This window comes from Pseudophryne corroboree, chromosome 2, assembly GCF_028390025.1.
Source record: "Pseudophryne corroboree isolate aPseCor3 chromosome 2, aPseCor3.hap2, whole genome shotgun sequence".
In the NCBI taxonomy this organism is placed as follows: Eukaryota; Metazoa; Chordata; class Amphibia; order Anura; family Myobatrachidae; genus Pseudophryne; species Pseudophryne corroboree.
In genome coordinates this window covers 575,420,758-575,437,300 of record NC_086445.1, presented here as the reverse complement: position 1 = coordinate 575,437,300, position 16,543 = coordinate 575,420,758, and the positions used below count along the sequence as shown (strand labels likewise).

The window sequence follows — 16,543 nt, the reverse complement described above, 5'->3', positions numbered from 1 at the left end:
GGATTATAAAAAAAAAAGGCCTCATTTTACACATTACAGCAGGCATGCGACCCCATTTTACACAGCACGGCAGGCAAGTGTCCCCATTTTACACATTGTGGCAGGAAAGTGTCCCCATTTTACACATTGTGGCAGGAAAGTGTCCCCATTTTACACATTGTGGCAGGCATGTGCCCCCATTTTACACAGTACGGCAGGCACGTGCCCACATTTTACACATTGCGGCAGGAAAGTGTCCCCATTTTACACATTGCGGCAGGCACATGTCCCCATTTTACACAGTACGGCAAGCAAGTGTCCCCATTTTACACATTGCGGCAGGCACGTGCCCCCATTTTACACAGTACAGCAGGCAAGTGTCCCCATTTTAAACATTGCGGCAGGCAAGTGTCCCCATTTTACACATTGCGGCAGGCAAGTGTCCCCATTTTACACAGTACGGCAGGCAAGTGTCCCCATTTTACACAGTACGGCAGGCAAGTGTCCCCATTTTACACAGTACAGCAGGCAAGTGTCCCCATTTTACACATTGCGGCAGGCATGTGCCCCCATTTTACACATTGCGGCAGGCACGTGTCCCCATTTTACACATTGCGGCAGGAAAGTGCCCCCATTTTACACATTGCAGCAGGAAAGGGCCCCCATTTTACACATTGCAGAAGGCACGTGTCCCCATTTTACACATTGCGGCAGGAAAGTGTCCCCATTTTACACATTGCGGCAGGAAAGTGCCCCCATTTTACACAGTACGGCAGGAAAGTGTCCCCATTTTACACATCACGGCAGGCAAGAGTCCCCAATTTACACATTCCGGCAGACTGCGTCCCCATTTTACATATTACGGCAGGCAAGTGTCCCCATTTTACACATTCCGAAGACAGGTGTCCCCAATTTACACAGTACGGCAGGTGGTGGTGGTGAGGGGGGAGGGAGGGAGGGAGAGAGAGAGGGAGAGGGGCTGATTTACATTTGAAGCGGTTCTTCCCGCTCTTCAGCCGCCTCTCCCTCGTCTGCGCGGCGCCGGCCGGCTTGGCTCCCCCTTCTCCCTCCTCCCGAGCGCCCAGCTCGGGGGGCGGGGTTTCGCGGAATGACGCGATTGCGTCGTGATGTCATGACGCAAACGCGTCATTCTGCGAAACCCCGCCCCCCGAGCTGGGCACTCGGGAGGAGAGGGGAGGGGGATTTAGTGCTGAAGAAGTGCCGCGGCGGGCGCCCCGTGCGGTTGCACGGCCCGCCCGCGGCAAGAAACGTCACCGATCGTCGATAACCAATGATGGTACATAAACCATCTATGGTGATGGTTTGCACCACTCGATGGCCACCGCTGAACGGTGCTGGCTGGGCTGCAGACAAATAAAAGAATGGAGGGGGCTTAGCTGGTGTCGTGGGCGGCACCTTACAAAGAAAAATATTTGTTTATGCTGTGCCATCGATGGAGGGAAACCATCTGGTTCTCTCCCATCGATGGCAAAAGCATTCAACATCGGCCATAAACCATTGATGATTAGGAATCATCTATGGTCGATGGCCATCCATAGCTTCCACTATTCTGAGTTTCCAGGGATAACACCAATCACCTACGTGACTGCTCATAGTGGCTGAGAAGCATGCAGATGCCTGGCTGGGACGAAGACTTTATAACTGACATAATCAAGTAGGCACAATCCTCTCAGCCCTCTTCTTCTAGGCATCCCCCACCGCCAGATCTGCCCCAGACTCAGGGTCCCAAAGTCATAGCTGCAGAAAACAAAATGGCTATAGTATAGTCTGGCCTGATTTGCCGGCACTTACTTAGAAACTTTCACCATTGGAAGCCAGAAAGGATGCTACGAGGAGGCTCAATAGTTTAAAGTTTCACTTTTCTTTTTAGGGAAGCAATTTATTACATGTCTGGTATAACAAAGTATTGCTTTTCTCGACTCACACATTAGTAAAGTCCTCAACATAGAGCATGTACCATAAGGAAATTCATACTATTTTAAGAGACAGACACACAAAAAAGGTCAGCGCTCAATTTTCCTCCAATATGTCAATAATTCTCTGCAAGAGAAAAATAAATAATGGTATGACGTTTCTTTCCTTAGTGCTTAAAAATAATCTGCTTCTATTGACTCGCCATGTCTATAAAACACGTCAGGCCTGATTACAGTCTACTGTTTCCCAGTGAAAAGTAAGTGATACTCCTCCATTGCAAAGCACAATAGTATCATTATATGACAATGGAACTTTGACAAGCACATAATATATCCATAAAGGATGCACTTAACCAAAGAACTGGGAGCGCGAGAGGCAGCTGCTGAGAGGGTCAGAGGTCATTCTTTCTAACAGTCTGATTCCTTTGCTTAGAATCACAATGTCGCCTCAACCAAACTCAGATAATGTCACACTACTCCATTATTATTGCATAAACTCACAGAGATACTACGTATCATTTATATGTAAAGGAGACGTGCATGTTATCCCCTGATTTGCAGTTACATTGAATAGTTTGAGCTGATGTAAGGAAGAATATAAATTTCAAGCAAATTGCAATGTTTTAATTGTAGCAGATTTTTGTGCTCTAAAACTTATATAAGGTGTGTCCTATGCTTGCCTACTTTTGAAAAAGTATTAAGGGGAGACTGTGAAAGCAACACCTATAAGCGCAGTGTTACAGTGGAAGTATTGCTACATCTGTGAGGCGTGTCATAGTAACGACTAACCTCAAGATATAAATGAGCCCCAAAGCCATTAGTAAGATCTACTTGTTGATGAAGAGACACTGATACTTTGGCCACGAGAATTTTATTTGAAAATACATTTAGCCATGGGAATTATTGTGCCTATACCAATGCAGCGACATGACACCGATGATCTAATTTGATTGTATATATTTAAAATTTATTTTATTTTTTTTCTAATAAAAAAATATAACAGCTACTTACTTGGGGTAAGGTGCAGGGAGATTACTAGGCTCTTTAGGGAGTCAGGGACATTGTGGCTATTTCTGGGAGTCTCCCTGACCATCAGTGTGTCCTGTTTGTGTATCTAAAGCAAGACAAAACTGCACCAATAAATATCGATAAAATGGGTTGGGTACAGGATTCCAGCGGTCATAATACCGACGCCGGGATCCCGACCGCCAGAATGCCGGCAGGGGGTTGAGCGCAACGAACCCCCTTGTGGGTTCGCTGTGCTTGCCACGCTGTGAGCTTATTGGCTCGCTGCGCTCGCCACAGGTTCTATTCCCATTCCAGTGTCGTAACTACTGCCCCCGCAGCCCTCGCGGTGGCTTGGAGGCGCAGGGCTGCGGGGGCGCCGCCACTGATTTAGCGCAGATTGACATGCGGACGAGCCGTCCGCATGTCAATCTGCTGTCTCCTGTCCCTCCTTCCCTCCGCTGCTGTGAAGGAGGGACACGGAGGGCACAGCGCGCACCTCTCCTGTGTCCCTCCTGCGTCTCCGGCGTGTCTATTGAATGAAGTGCCCGTTCATGAGCTCTGATTGGCTCAGGAACCGGCACTTCATTTAACAGGCTCGCCGGAGACGCAGGAGGGACACAGGAGAGGCGCGCGCTGTGCCCTCCGTGTCCGCCTTCACAAAACAGCGGGGAGCGCGTGCGGGGGGGGGGGGGGGTGCTGTACCTGGACTTTGGGGAGCATATGTGGCACTGGGGGAGGGGGAGCATATTTGGCACTTGGGGGGGCATATGTGGCACTGAGGGGGCATGAGTGACACTGGACGGTATATGTGTACCTGGCACTTGGGGGGGGCATATTTGGCATTGGGGGCATGTGTGTACCTGGCACTGTGGGGGAATATCTGGCACTGGGGGCATATGTGGCACTGGGAGCACAGCCCTAGCAACAAGCATTACCCCCTAGCAACGAGCATGACACCCAGTGCATGAAACCCCTGGCAATGAGCATGACACCCAGTGCATGAAACCCATGGCAACGAGCATGACACCCTGAGCATGAAAACCCCTGGCACCGTGCATGAAACCAAGAGCATGAAACCCCTGGCAACGAGCAGGTAATTTAAAAGTAATTAGAAGCCTTACTGTAAGACTTAATGTGTAATGGGCACTACGGTGTGTGGCATAATGTATCACGGACATTGCGGTGTGTGTCATAATGTGTCACAGGCATTACGGTGTGTGGCATACTATATCATGGGCATTGTGGTATGTGGTATAATGTCTCAGGGGCATTGCAGTGTGGCATAATGTATAACGGGAATTGCGGTGTGTGGCATAGGGTATAACGGGCATTGCGGTATGTGTCACAGGCATTAGGGTGTGTGGTATACTATATCACGGGCATTGTGGTTTGTGGTATAATGTCTCAGGGTCATTGCAGTGTGTGGCATAATGTATCACGGACATTGCGGTGTGTGTCATAATGTGTCAGGCATTACGGTGTGTAGTATACTATATCACGGGCATTGTGGTATGTGGTATAATGTCTCAGGGTCATTGCGGTGTGTGTCATAATGTGTCACAGACATTGTATGTGCTATAATGTATCAGGGGCATTGCAGTGTGTAGCATAATGTATAACGGGCATTGCGATTCCTGTCATAATGTGTCACAGGCATTACGGTGTGTGGCATAATGTGTCGGGGGCATTATGGTGTGTGCATATTGTGTCATGTGCATTATTGTGTGTGGCATAATGTCTAAGGGCCATTGCAGTATGTGGCATAATGTATACCGGGTATTACTATAAGGAGGAAAAATGACAAATAATGTAAGGGGCATGAATCAGGATTATTTGCTGTGGTGGCCAACGTCTGGTCGTGCAGGTTGCAAAACTGCCCCTTTATGCAAAGCAACGCCCATGTCAACGAAGCCACGCCCAGGTTTATCCCTTTACTAGTGCCGATTATGGGGAATGGGGGAGGCGCCCGGAGAATTTTTTGGCTTGGGGGAGAAAAATTTCTAGTTACGCCAGTGTCCCATTCCATGGACACCCAGGAGTGGGAATAGCTGTGGCGGTGCTGCCAACATTCTGGTGGTCGGGATCCTGACTACATCCCGATAAAATGGCACAATATTCACACATGTGACCGCAAAAATGACCAGATCAAAATTAGTCTAATCATTATTTAACATGGCAGAAAATCCTAGTTGGCAGACAACTACTGTTAGACCCATATACAGTATGTGTCAGCTGTGTCCATAAATTTGCTTTATAAAATGTATGTTTCATATTAAATATACTGTATTTAAGGTAGAGGTGAGCGGTTCGGATTACCTCAGATCCGAACATCTCTGAACTTCTGTGATCAGAGTCTACCTGAGCCGCGGCTCAAGGTTTCCCACCAGGCACGGGTTCAATATCGAGGCAAAATGTCATCCTCCTTGTGTCGGATTCTCGTGGATTTTGGATCCTATATAAGGGCACTGTGTATGGGACTCTGTGCCATTTCACTCTGCTCAGGCATGCTACTGCGTGCTGTGCTGTATCCTCCTGTAAATTGGCTGAGCTGTGTGTATAGTCAATGTATACAAGGGGCACGCTGCTGCGTGCTGTGCTCTACTGTAAATTAGCTGAGCTGTGTGTATACTCAGTGTATACAAGGGGCACACTGCTGTGTGCTGCACTGTACTCTGCTGTATATTGGCTGAGCTGTGTGTATAGTCAGTTTATACAAGTGGCATGCTGCTGTATACTGTGCTGTATTCTGCTGTAAATTGGTTGAGCTGTGTGTATTGTTAGTGTATACAATAGGCACACTGCTGTGTGCTACGCTGTACTCTGCTGGTTAAATTGGCTGTGCTGTGTACATCTAAAGTGGCTGTGTGTTCACAAGCAGCACTAAAGTTTGTATTGTCATTGTCTGTTTTGAAGAAAAATAAAATTAAAAAAAGGTAAAAGATAAAATTGTTTATTATTTTACATTTGCACAACCTATGTGCACTGTACCCCTGTGTGTTTATTATTCATGTACATAATAAATAACATCTCTTTGAATTGCCGCAATAAGAGTTGAGCTGCGAAGTGAAAAATACATATAGTCTTCTATGGTTTGTACTGTTTGGTGCGCTTTACCTTAGTGCACTTTGAATAAAGCACTGTAACTCCATGCAGTTTAAACCGAGCTGCAAGTTAAAAATAAAATAAAATAATAATAATATATAGATCTATTGGTTGTAATGTTTGGTGCGCTTTACCCTAGTATGCTTTGTTTATGTGCATATATATGCACTGTGACTGCACGCAGTGATCTGCAAATTGAACATTTAATAACAATCAGTTTAGAGAAGAGCAACCAAATACTAGTGCTGCAGCTGCTGACACCAGTCATAATGACGATGCTAGCCCTTCAACGTCATCTACTAAAGCTGATGCTCAAGGGCATAGATGGTCTAAGTCAGGGCATCTAAAATATAATATAAAAAATATACAGTGGTAAAGAAAAAAATCACCTCTAACAAAGTGAAAGTTTGGGGCAGAAAAACATCAAATCAACATGCCATTCACCACACGCAGTGGTAAGAAAATATTCAGGTCTTGGCCTTTATTTGTGGTGGTCCTGCAACTGTCAGTGAGGCATCTTCTTCTACCTCTTATGACAATGCAAGAACTTTTCGCTCAAAGTCTGGCAGAGGTTTTAGAAAAAATTAAAATCACATAGGGGTATATGCAATTGCGGTCGAATTCCCGAAATTGTCGAAAAACTGGACTTTTTCGCCAAAAAAAAAAAATCGACAATGCAATTCAGTACTTTCCGTCAAAAAAACGGACTTTCAAATTTCGACTTTTTGAAATTCGACATTTGTCAAATTCGACTTTTCTGCAATGGTACAAATGCGGCAATTCGACAAAAGTATATTCAATTGAAGTTTGGAAATTCGACAACAGTGCTTTTAGACAGTAAATTCGTCATTTTCAATCCGCCACACTTTGGTGGGTGAATCTAATAAAAAAAAATTAAAACATGTTTTTTTGGTGTTTTTTTTATTGGTAATAGCATATCTATTTATATTAGAAGGGATTAGGTACTTGGTTTGTGTTTTTGGGAGGCACAAGTATTATTTATATATTTTTAAAAATATATATATATTTTTTTAGATGGAATGGTAAAATCCCGGAAAAAAATGGCGTGGGGTCCCCCCTCCAAAGCATAACCAGCCTCGGGCTCTTCGAGCCGGTCCTGTTTCTAAAAATCCGGGGGAAAAATGGACAGGGGATCCCCCGTATTTTTAAAACCAGCACCGGGCTCTGCGCCTGGTGCTGGTGCAAAAAATACGGGGGACAAAAAGAGTAGGGGTCACCCGTATTTTTTACACCAGCATCGGGCTCCACTAGCTGGACAGATAATGCCACAGCCGGGGGTCACTTTTATACAGCGCCCTGCGGCCGTGGCATTAAATATCCAACTAGTCACCCCTGGCCGGGGTACCCTGGGGGAGTGGGGACCCCTTCAATCAAGGGGTCCCCCCCCAGCCACCCAAGGGCCAGGGGTGAAGCCCGAGGCTGTCCCCCCCATCCAAGGGCTGCGGATGGGGGGCTGATAGCCTTGAGAAAATGACAAGAATATTGTTTTTTCCTGTAGTACTACAAGTCCCAGCAAGCCTCCCCCGCAAGCTGGTACTTGGAGAACCACAAGTACCAGCATGCGGGAGAAAAACGGGCCCGCTGGTACCTGTAGTACTACTGGAAAAAAAATACCCAAATAAAAACAGGAGACACACACCTTGAGAGTAAAACTTTATTGCACACCTGCCGACACACACATACTTACCTATGTTGACCCGCCGACTGCCACGTCTCCTGATCCGACGATCCGGGGTACCTATGAATCAAATTATACTCACCTCAATCCAGTGTCCAGATATAAATCCTCGTACTTGGCAAAACAAATAAACGCACACCCGGACCAGCGGACTGAAAGGGGTCCCATGTTTTCACATGGGACCCCTTTCCCCGAATGCAGAGACCCCCCCCATGACTGCTGTCACAGAAAGGTCTCTTAAGCCAATCAGCGAGCGCAACGTCCTGGCACTCTGCTGATTGGCTGCACGTCTGAGCTGTCAGACAGCGCTTCGCAAAGCCTCTCCATTATACTCAATGGTGGGAACTTTGCGTCAGAGGTGAGGTCACCTGCGGTTAGCGGCTGACCGCGGGTAACCCCACCGCTGACGGCAAAGTTCCAACCATTGAAAGTAATGGATAGGCTTTGCGATGCGCTGTCTGAGGTCACACGCGCATACAGCCAATCAGGTGAGTGCAACGAAGTAGCGCTTCCTGATTGGCCGAAGGGACCTCTGTGACAGGAGTCAAGTAGTGTCCCGGCATTCGGGGAAAGGGGTCCCATGTGAAAACATGGGACCCCTTTCAGTCCGCTGGTCCGGGTGTGCGTTTATTTGTTTTGCCAAGTACGAGGATTTATATCTGGACACTGGATTGAGGTGAGTATAATTTAATTCACAGGTACCCCGGATCGGCGGATCAGGAGACGTGGCAGTCGGCAGGTCAACATAGGTAAGTATGTGTGTGTCGGCAGGTGTGCAATAAAGTTTTACTCTCAAGGTGTGTGTCTCCTGTTTTTATTTGGGTATTTTTTTCCCAGTAGTACTACAGGTACCAGCGGGCCCGTTTTTCTCTCGCATGCTGGTACTTGTGGTTCTCCAAGTACCAGCTTGCGGGGGAGGCTTGCTGGGACTTGTAGTACTACAGGAAAAAACAATATTCTTGTCATTTTCTTAAGGCTATCAGCCCCCCATCCGCAGCCCTTGGATGGGGGGACAGCCTCTCGCTTCACCCCTGGCCCTTGGGTGGCTGGGGGGGACCCCTTGATTGAAGGGGTCCCCACTCCCCCAGGGTACCCCGGCCAGGGGTGACTAGTTGGATATTTAATGCCACGGCCGCAGGGCGCTGTATAAAAGTGACCCCCGGCTGTGGCATTATCTGTCCAGCTAGTGGAGCCCGATGCTGGTGTAAAAAATACGGGGGACCCCTACTCTTTTTGTCCCCCGTTATTTTTGCACCAGCACCAGGCGCAGAGCCCGGTGCTGGTTTTAAAAATACGGGGGATCCCCTGTCCATTCCCCCCCCCGGATTTTTAGAACCAGGACCAGCTCGAAGAGCCCGAGGCTGGTTATGCTTTGGAGGGGGGACCCCACGCCATTTTTTCCGTGTTTTTCCCCGTTTTTAAAAAAACGGAGCAAAATCCGTCAAATCGGCCGTTTTTCGTCAGCGGGACTGTCGAATCCGTTTTTTATTGCATATGGTCAATTTCGGCACCCACTTGCCGAAATTAAACTGTCGAATTGTGTCGAATTGAAAAACGGCCGAAAAATTGCCGCGATTCGCCGCTAATTGCATATACCCCTAAGGCTGTAGAACAAACGGTGTGTTCAGAACCGTCACACATCAATGAGGAGAGTCTATGGGTGTCCACATTAGCTATGTGTGAGTCTCACATTTCTCACATTGTCCTCATAGAAAAGTCTCTTTCACCTCCTTCCACCATTTCTGCACCATCTGCACATGTGGGAAGCAGTACAGAGTAAAGAGAGTAAAAATGGTGATGAGGACATAATAGAAATTGATGATGCTTGTGTTGAAGTGGAACAGGATGAGGGGGATATGTGTGTACTGCTACTATCTGACACTGAGGGTGAGGATGTTGATTATGTTGTTTGTGTAAGTCAGCCACCAGTGGGCGTAGTTCTTACCCCTGATAATTAGAAAGCCATTGAGATCCCTGGGCATAAGACCAAAAAAGCCATCTCCTGGGTGTGAAATTATTTTTATTCAAATCCTGACAATGTTTGTGAAGGTATCTGCTCCATTTGTGAGGCCAAGGTGGTAGAGGTAGGGACGTTAGCCATCTAGACACCTCCTTCATGATGCATCATTTGCGGCAAGTTCATGAAATGTATTTTCTAAGATTATAATGTAATTAACACCCTCATAATCAACCTCCCCCGTAGTGATCAGAGGTAGTCCTTCCCAAAATTTTCTTGATGGGGGGCCAAAACAAACCAAGCACTTTAGCCACAATAATGGAAGTCCCTGTTGCTGAAGTGCTTGGTCTATTAAACTGTGCATGTCCTTTCTAATATCCAACATAAGGGTGGATGGGAGAGTCCAAGTACAATTCAATCTTGCACCACTTCCATTTCTGCCACTGCTGTATGGCAATGTTTCTAGATGTGCTATAAACTGCCGTGTGTTTGTGCCTCTATTCTGTCACTTAGTAGCCAGCCAGCTCACTGCAGCCTAAAGCAGATGAAAGCAATATTGTGAGCTGTGAAGTGGTCAAAATTAATTGGAAATGAGTGGAAAGTAATGTTATTGAGGTTAATAATTTGCTAGGAACAAAAAAAATTATGTGTTTTTAGCTTTTATTGCACATTTTTGGAAAAAATACAATACCAAAACAGTCACGGACGAAATAAAAAACTAAAACTGGATAGTGAATTTGAATCAAAACATAAATAAGCAAAAAAAATGATTATTATGTGATTTTAGTAGAGATGAGCGCCGGAAATTTTTCGGGTTTTGTGTTTTGGTTTTGGGTTCGGTTCCGCGGCCGTGTTTTGGGTTCGACCGCGTTTTGGCAAAACCTCACCGAATTTTTTTTGTCGGATTCGGGTGTGTTTTGGATTCGGGTGTTTTTTTCAAAAAACCCTAAAAAACAGCTTAAATCATAGAATTTGGGGGTAATTTTGATCCCAAAGTATTATTAACCTCAAAAAACATAATTTACACTCATTTTCAGCCTATTCTGAACACATCACACCTCACAATATTATTTTTAGTCCTAAAATTTGCACCGAGGTCGCTGTGTGAGTAAGATAAGCGACCCTAGTGGCCGACACAAACACCGGGCCCATCTAGGAGTGGCACTGCAGTGTCACGCAGGATGTCCCTTCCAAAAAACCCTCCCCAAACAGCACATGACGCAAAGAAAAAAAGAGGCGCAATGAGGTAGCTGTGTGAGTAAGATTAGCGACCCTAGTGGCCGACACAAACACCGGGCCCATCTAGGAGTGGCACTGCAGTGTCACGCAGGATGTCCCTTCCAAAAAACCCTCCCCAAACAGCACATGACGCAAAGAAAAAAAGAGGCGCAATGAGGTAGCTGACTGTGTGAGAAAGATAAGCGACCCTAGTGGCCGACACAAACACCGGGCCCATCTAGGAGTGGCACTGCAGTGTCACGCAGGATGTCCCTTCCAAAAAACCCTCCCCAAACAGCACATGACGCAAAGAAAAAAAGAGGCGCAATGAGGTAGCTGACTGTGTGAGAAAGATAAGCGACCCTAGTGGCCGACACAAACACCGGGCCCATCTAGGAGTGGCACTGCAGTGTCACGCAGGATGTCCCTTCCAAAAAACCCTCCCCAAACAGCACATGACGCAAAGAAAAAAAGAGGCGCAATGAGGTAGCTGTGTGAGTAAGATTAGCGACCCTAGTGGCCGACACAAACACCGGGCCCATCTAGGAGTGGCACTGCAGTGTCACGCAGGATGTCCCTTCCAAAAAACCCTCCCCAAACAGCACATGACGCAAAGAAAAAAAGAGGCGCAATGAGGTAGCTGACTGTGTGAGAAAGATAAGCGACCCTAGTGGCCGACACAAACACCGGGCCCATCTAGGAGTGGCACTGCAGTGTCACGCAGGATGTCCCTTCCAAAAAACCCTCCCCAAACAGCACATGACGCAAAGAAAAAAAGAGGCGCAATGAGGTAGCTGTGTGAGAAAGATAAGCGACCCTAGTGGCCGACACAAACACCGGGCCCATCTAGGAGTGGCACTGCAGTGTCACGCAGGATGTCCCTTCCAAAAAACCCTCCCCAAACAGCACATGACGCAAAGAAAAATAAAAGAAAAAAGAGGTGCAAGATGGAATTGTCCTTGGGCCCTTCCCACCCACCCTTATGTTGTATAAACAAAACAGGACATGCACACTTTAACCAACCCATCATTTCAGTGACAGGGTCTGCCACACGACTGTGACTGAAATGACGGGTTGGTTTGGACCCCCACCAAAAAAGAAGCAATTAATCTCTCCTTGCACAAACTGGCTCTACAGAGGCAAGATGTCCACCTCATCATCATCCTCCGATATATCACCGTGTACATCCCCCTCCTCACAGATTATCAATTCGTCCCCACTGGAATCCACCATGTCAGCTCCCTGTGTACTTTGTGGAGGCAATTGCTGCTGGTCAATGTCTCCGCGGAGGAATTGATTATAATTCATTTTAATGAACATCATCTTCTCCACATTTTCTGGATGTAACCTCGTACGCCGATTGCTGACAAGGTGAGCGGCGGCACTAAACACTCTTTCGGAGTACACACTTGTGGGAGGGCAACTTAGGTAGAATAAAGCCAGTTTGTGCAAGGGCCTCCAAATTGCCTCTTTTTCCTGCCAGTATAAGTACGGACTGTGTGACGTGCCTACTTGGATGCGGTCACTCATATAATCCTCCACCATTCTATCAATGGTGATAGAATCATATGCAGTGACAGTAGACGACATGTCCGTAATGGTTGTCAGGTCCTTCAGTCCGGACCAGATGTCAGCATCAGCAGTCGCTCCAGACTGCCCTGCATCACCGCCAGCGGGTGGGCTCGGAATTCTGAGCCTTTTCCTCGCAGCCCCAGTTGCGGGAGAATGTGAAGGAGGAGATGTTGACAGGTCGCGTTCCGCTTGACTTGACAATTTTCTCACCAGCAGGTCTTTGAAACCCAGCAGACTTGTGTGCGCCGGAAAGAGAGATCCAAGGTAGGTTTTAAATCTAGGATCGAGCACGGTGGCCAAAATGTAGTGCTCTGATTTCAACAGATTGACCACCCGTGAATCCTTGTTAAGCGAATTAAGGGCTCCATCCACAAGTCCCACATGCCTAGCGGAATCGCTCTGTCTTAGCTCCTCCTTCAATGTCTCCAGCTTCTTCTGCAAAAGCCTGATGAGGGGAATGACCTGACTCAGGCTGGCAGTGTCTGAACTGACTTCACGTGTGGCAAGTTCAAAAGGTTGCAGAACCTTGCACAACGTTGAAATCATTCTCCACTGCGCTTGAGACAGGTGCATTCCACCTCCTGTATCGTGGTCAGTTGTATAGGCTTGAATGGCCTTTTGCTGCTCCTCCAACCTCTGAAGCATATAGAGGGTTGAATTCCACCTCGTTACCACCTCCTGCTTCAGATGATGGCAGGGCAGGTTCAGGCGTTTTTGGTGGTGCTCCAGTCTTCTGTACGTGCTGCCTGTACGCCGAAAGTGTCCCGCAATTTTTCTGGCCACCGACAGCATCTCTTGCACGCCCCTGTCGTTTTTTAAAAAATTCTGCACCACCAAATTCAAGGTATGTGCAAAACATGGGACGTGCTGGAATTTGCCCAGATGTAATGCACGCACAATATTGCTGGCGTTGTCCGATGCCACAAATCCACAGGAGAGTCCAATTGGGGTAAGCCATTCCGCGATGATCTTCCTCAGTTGCCGTAAGAGGTTTTCAGCTGTGTGCGTATTCTGGAAACCGGTGATACAAAGCGTAGCCTGCCTAGGAACGAGTTGGCGTTTGCGAGATGCTGCTACTGGTGCCGCCGCTGCTGTTCTTGCGGCGGGAGTCCATACATCTACCCAGTGGGCTGTCACAGTCATATAGTCCTGACCCTGCCCTGCTCCACTTGTCCACATGTCCGTGGTTAAGTGGACATTGGGTACAGCTGCATTTTTTAGGACACTGGTGACTCTTTTTCTGAGGTCTGTGTACATTTTCGGTATCGCCTGCCTAGAGAAATGGAACCTAGATGGTATTTGGTACCGGGGACACAGTACCTCCAACAAGTCTTTAGTTGGCTCTGCAGTAATGATGGATACCGGAACCACGTTTCTCACCACCCAGGATGTCAAGGCCTCAGTTATCCGCTTTGCAGTAGGATGACTGCTGTGATATTTAATCTTCCTCGCAAATGACTGTTGGACAGTCAATTGCTTGGTGGAAGTAGTAAAAGTGGTCTTACGACTTCCTCTCTGGGATGACCATCGACTCCCAGCAGCAACAACAGCAGCGCCAGCAGCAGTAGGCGTTACACGCAAGGATGCATCGGAGGAATCCCAGGCAGGAGAGGAATCGTCAGAATTGCCAGTGACATGGCCTGCAGGACTATTGGCATTCCTGGGGAAGGAGGAAATTGACACTGAGGGAGTTGGTGGGGTGGTTTGCGTGAGCTTGGTTACAAGAGGAAGGGATTTACTGGTCAGTGGAGTGCTTCCGCTGTCACCCAAAGTTTTTGAACTTGTCACTGACTTATTATGAATGCGCTGCAGGTGACGTATAAGGGAGGATGTTCCGAGGTGGTTAACGTCCTTACCCCTACTTATTACAGCTTGACAAAGGGAACACACGGCTTGACACCTGTTGTCCGCATTTCTGGTGAAATACCTCCACACCGAAGAGCTGATTTTTTTGGTATTTTCACCTGGCATGTCAACGGCCATATTCGTCCCACGGACAACAGGTGTCTCCCCGGGTGCCTGACTTAAACAAACCACCTCACCATCAGAATCCTCCTTGTCAATTTCCTCCCCAGCGCCAGCAACACCCATATCCTCCTCATCCTGGTGGACTTCAACACTGACATCTTCAATCTCACTATCAGGAACTGGACTGCGGGTGCTCCTTCCAGCACTTGCAGGGGGCGTGCAAATGGTGGAAGGCGCATGCTCTTCACATCCAGTGTTGGGAAGGTCAGGCATCGCAACCGACACAATTGGACTCTCCTTGTGGATTTGGGATTTCGAAGAACGCACAGTTCTTTGCTGTGCTTTTGCCAGCTTGAGTCGTTTCATTTTTCTAGCGAGAGGCTGAGTGCTTCCATCCTCATGTGAAGCTGAACCACTAGCCATGAACATAGGCCAGGGCCTCAGCCGTTCCTTGCCACTCCGTGTGGTAAATGGCATATTGGCAAGTTTACGCTTCTCCTCCGACAATTTTAGTTTAGGTTTTGGAGTCCTTTTTTTTCTGATATTTGGTGTTTTGGATTTGACATGCTCTGTACTATGACATTGGGCATCGGCCTTGGCAGACGACGTTGCTGGCATTTCATCGTCTCGGCCATGACTAGTGGCAGCAGCTTCAGCACGAGGTGGAAGTGGATCTTGATCTTTCCCTAATTTTGGAACCTCAACTTTTTTGTTCTCCATATTTTATAGGCAGAACTAAAAGGCACCTCAGGTAAACAATGGAGATGGATGGATTGGATACTAGTATACAATTATGGACGGACTGCCACGGTTAGGTGGTATAAAAAAACCACGGTTAGGTGGTATATATTATAATAATAATACAATTATGGATGGACGGACTGCCTGCCGACTGCCGACACAGAGGTAGCCACAGCCGTGAACTACCGCACTGTACACTGGTTGATAAAGAGATAGTAGTATACTCGTAACAACTAGTATGACACTATGACGACGGTATAAAGAAAGAAAAAAAAATACCACGGTTAGGTGGTATATATTATAATAATAATACAATTATGGATGGACGGACTGCCTGCCGACTGCCGACACAGAGGTAGCCACAGCCGTGAACTACCGCACTGTACACTGGTTGATAAAGAGATAGTAGTATACTCGTAACAACTAGTATGACACTATGACGACGGTATAAAGAATGAAAAAAAAACCACGGTTAGGTGGTATATATTATAATAATAATACAATTATGGATGGACGGACTGCCTGCCGACTGCCGACACAGAGGTAGCCACAGCCGTGAACTACCGCACTGTACACTGGTTGATAAAGAGATAGTAGTATACTCGTAACAACTAGTATGACACTATGACGACGGTATAAAGAATGAAAAAAAAACCACGGTTAGGTGGTATATATTATAATAATAATACAATTATGGATGGACGGACTGCCTGCCGACTGCCGACACAGAGGTAGCCACAGCCGTGAACTACCGCACTGTACACTGGTTGATAAAGAGATAGTAGTATACTCGTAACAACTAGTATGACACTATGACGACGGTATAAAGAATGAAAAAAAAAACCACGGTTAGGTGGTATATATTATAATAATAATACAATTATGGATGGACGGACTGCCTGCCGACTGCCGACACAGAGGTAGCCACAGCCGTGAACTACCGCACTGTACACTGGTTGATAAAGAGATAGTAGTATACTCGTAACAACTAGTATGACACTATGACGACGGTATAAAGAATGAAAAAAAAACCACGGTTAGGTGGTATATATTATAATAATAATACAATTATGGATGGACGGACTGCCTGCCGACTGCCGACACAGAGGTAGCCACAGCCGTGAACTACCGCACTGTACACTGGTTGATAAAGAGATAGTAGTATACTCGTAACAACTAGTATGACACTATGACGACGGTATAAAGAATGAAAAAAAAAACACGGTTAGGTGGTATATATTATAATAATAATACAATTATGGATGGACGGACTGCCTGCCGACTGCCGACACAGAGGCAGCCACAGCCGTGAACTACCGCACTGTACACTGGTTGATAAAGAGATAGTAGTATACTCGTAACAAC

The 16,543-nt window shown here is 46.9% G+C and overlaps 1 protein-coding gene across 3 annotated transcripts in view; it reads left to right on the top strand.

Moving 5' to 3' along the window:
- Positions 1–16,543, top strand: part of C2H1orf216 (chromosome 2 C1orf216 homolog) — a 273,069-nt gene that overhangs the window by 79,752 nt on the left and 176,774 nt on the right. The window contains exon 3 of one of the 3 annotated variants that reach the window (XM_063954457.1): positions 2,085–2,170. The exons of the other annotated variants lie outside the window; for them this stretch is intronic. The gene's annotated coding sequence lies outside the window, so the exon portion shown is untranslated. The remainder of the gene's footprint in view (positions 1–2,084; positions 2,171–16,543) is intronic. 3 annotated transcript variants of the gene reach the window in all.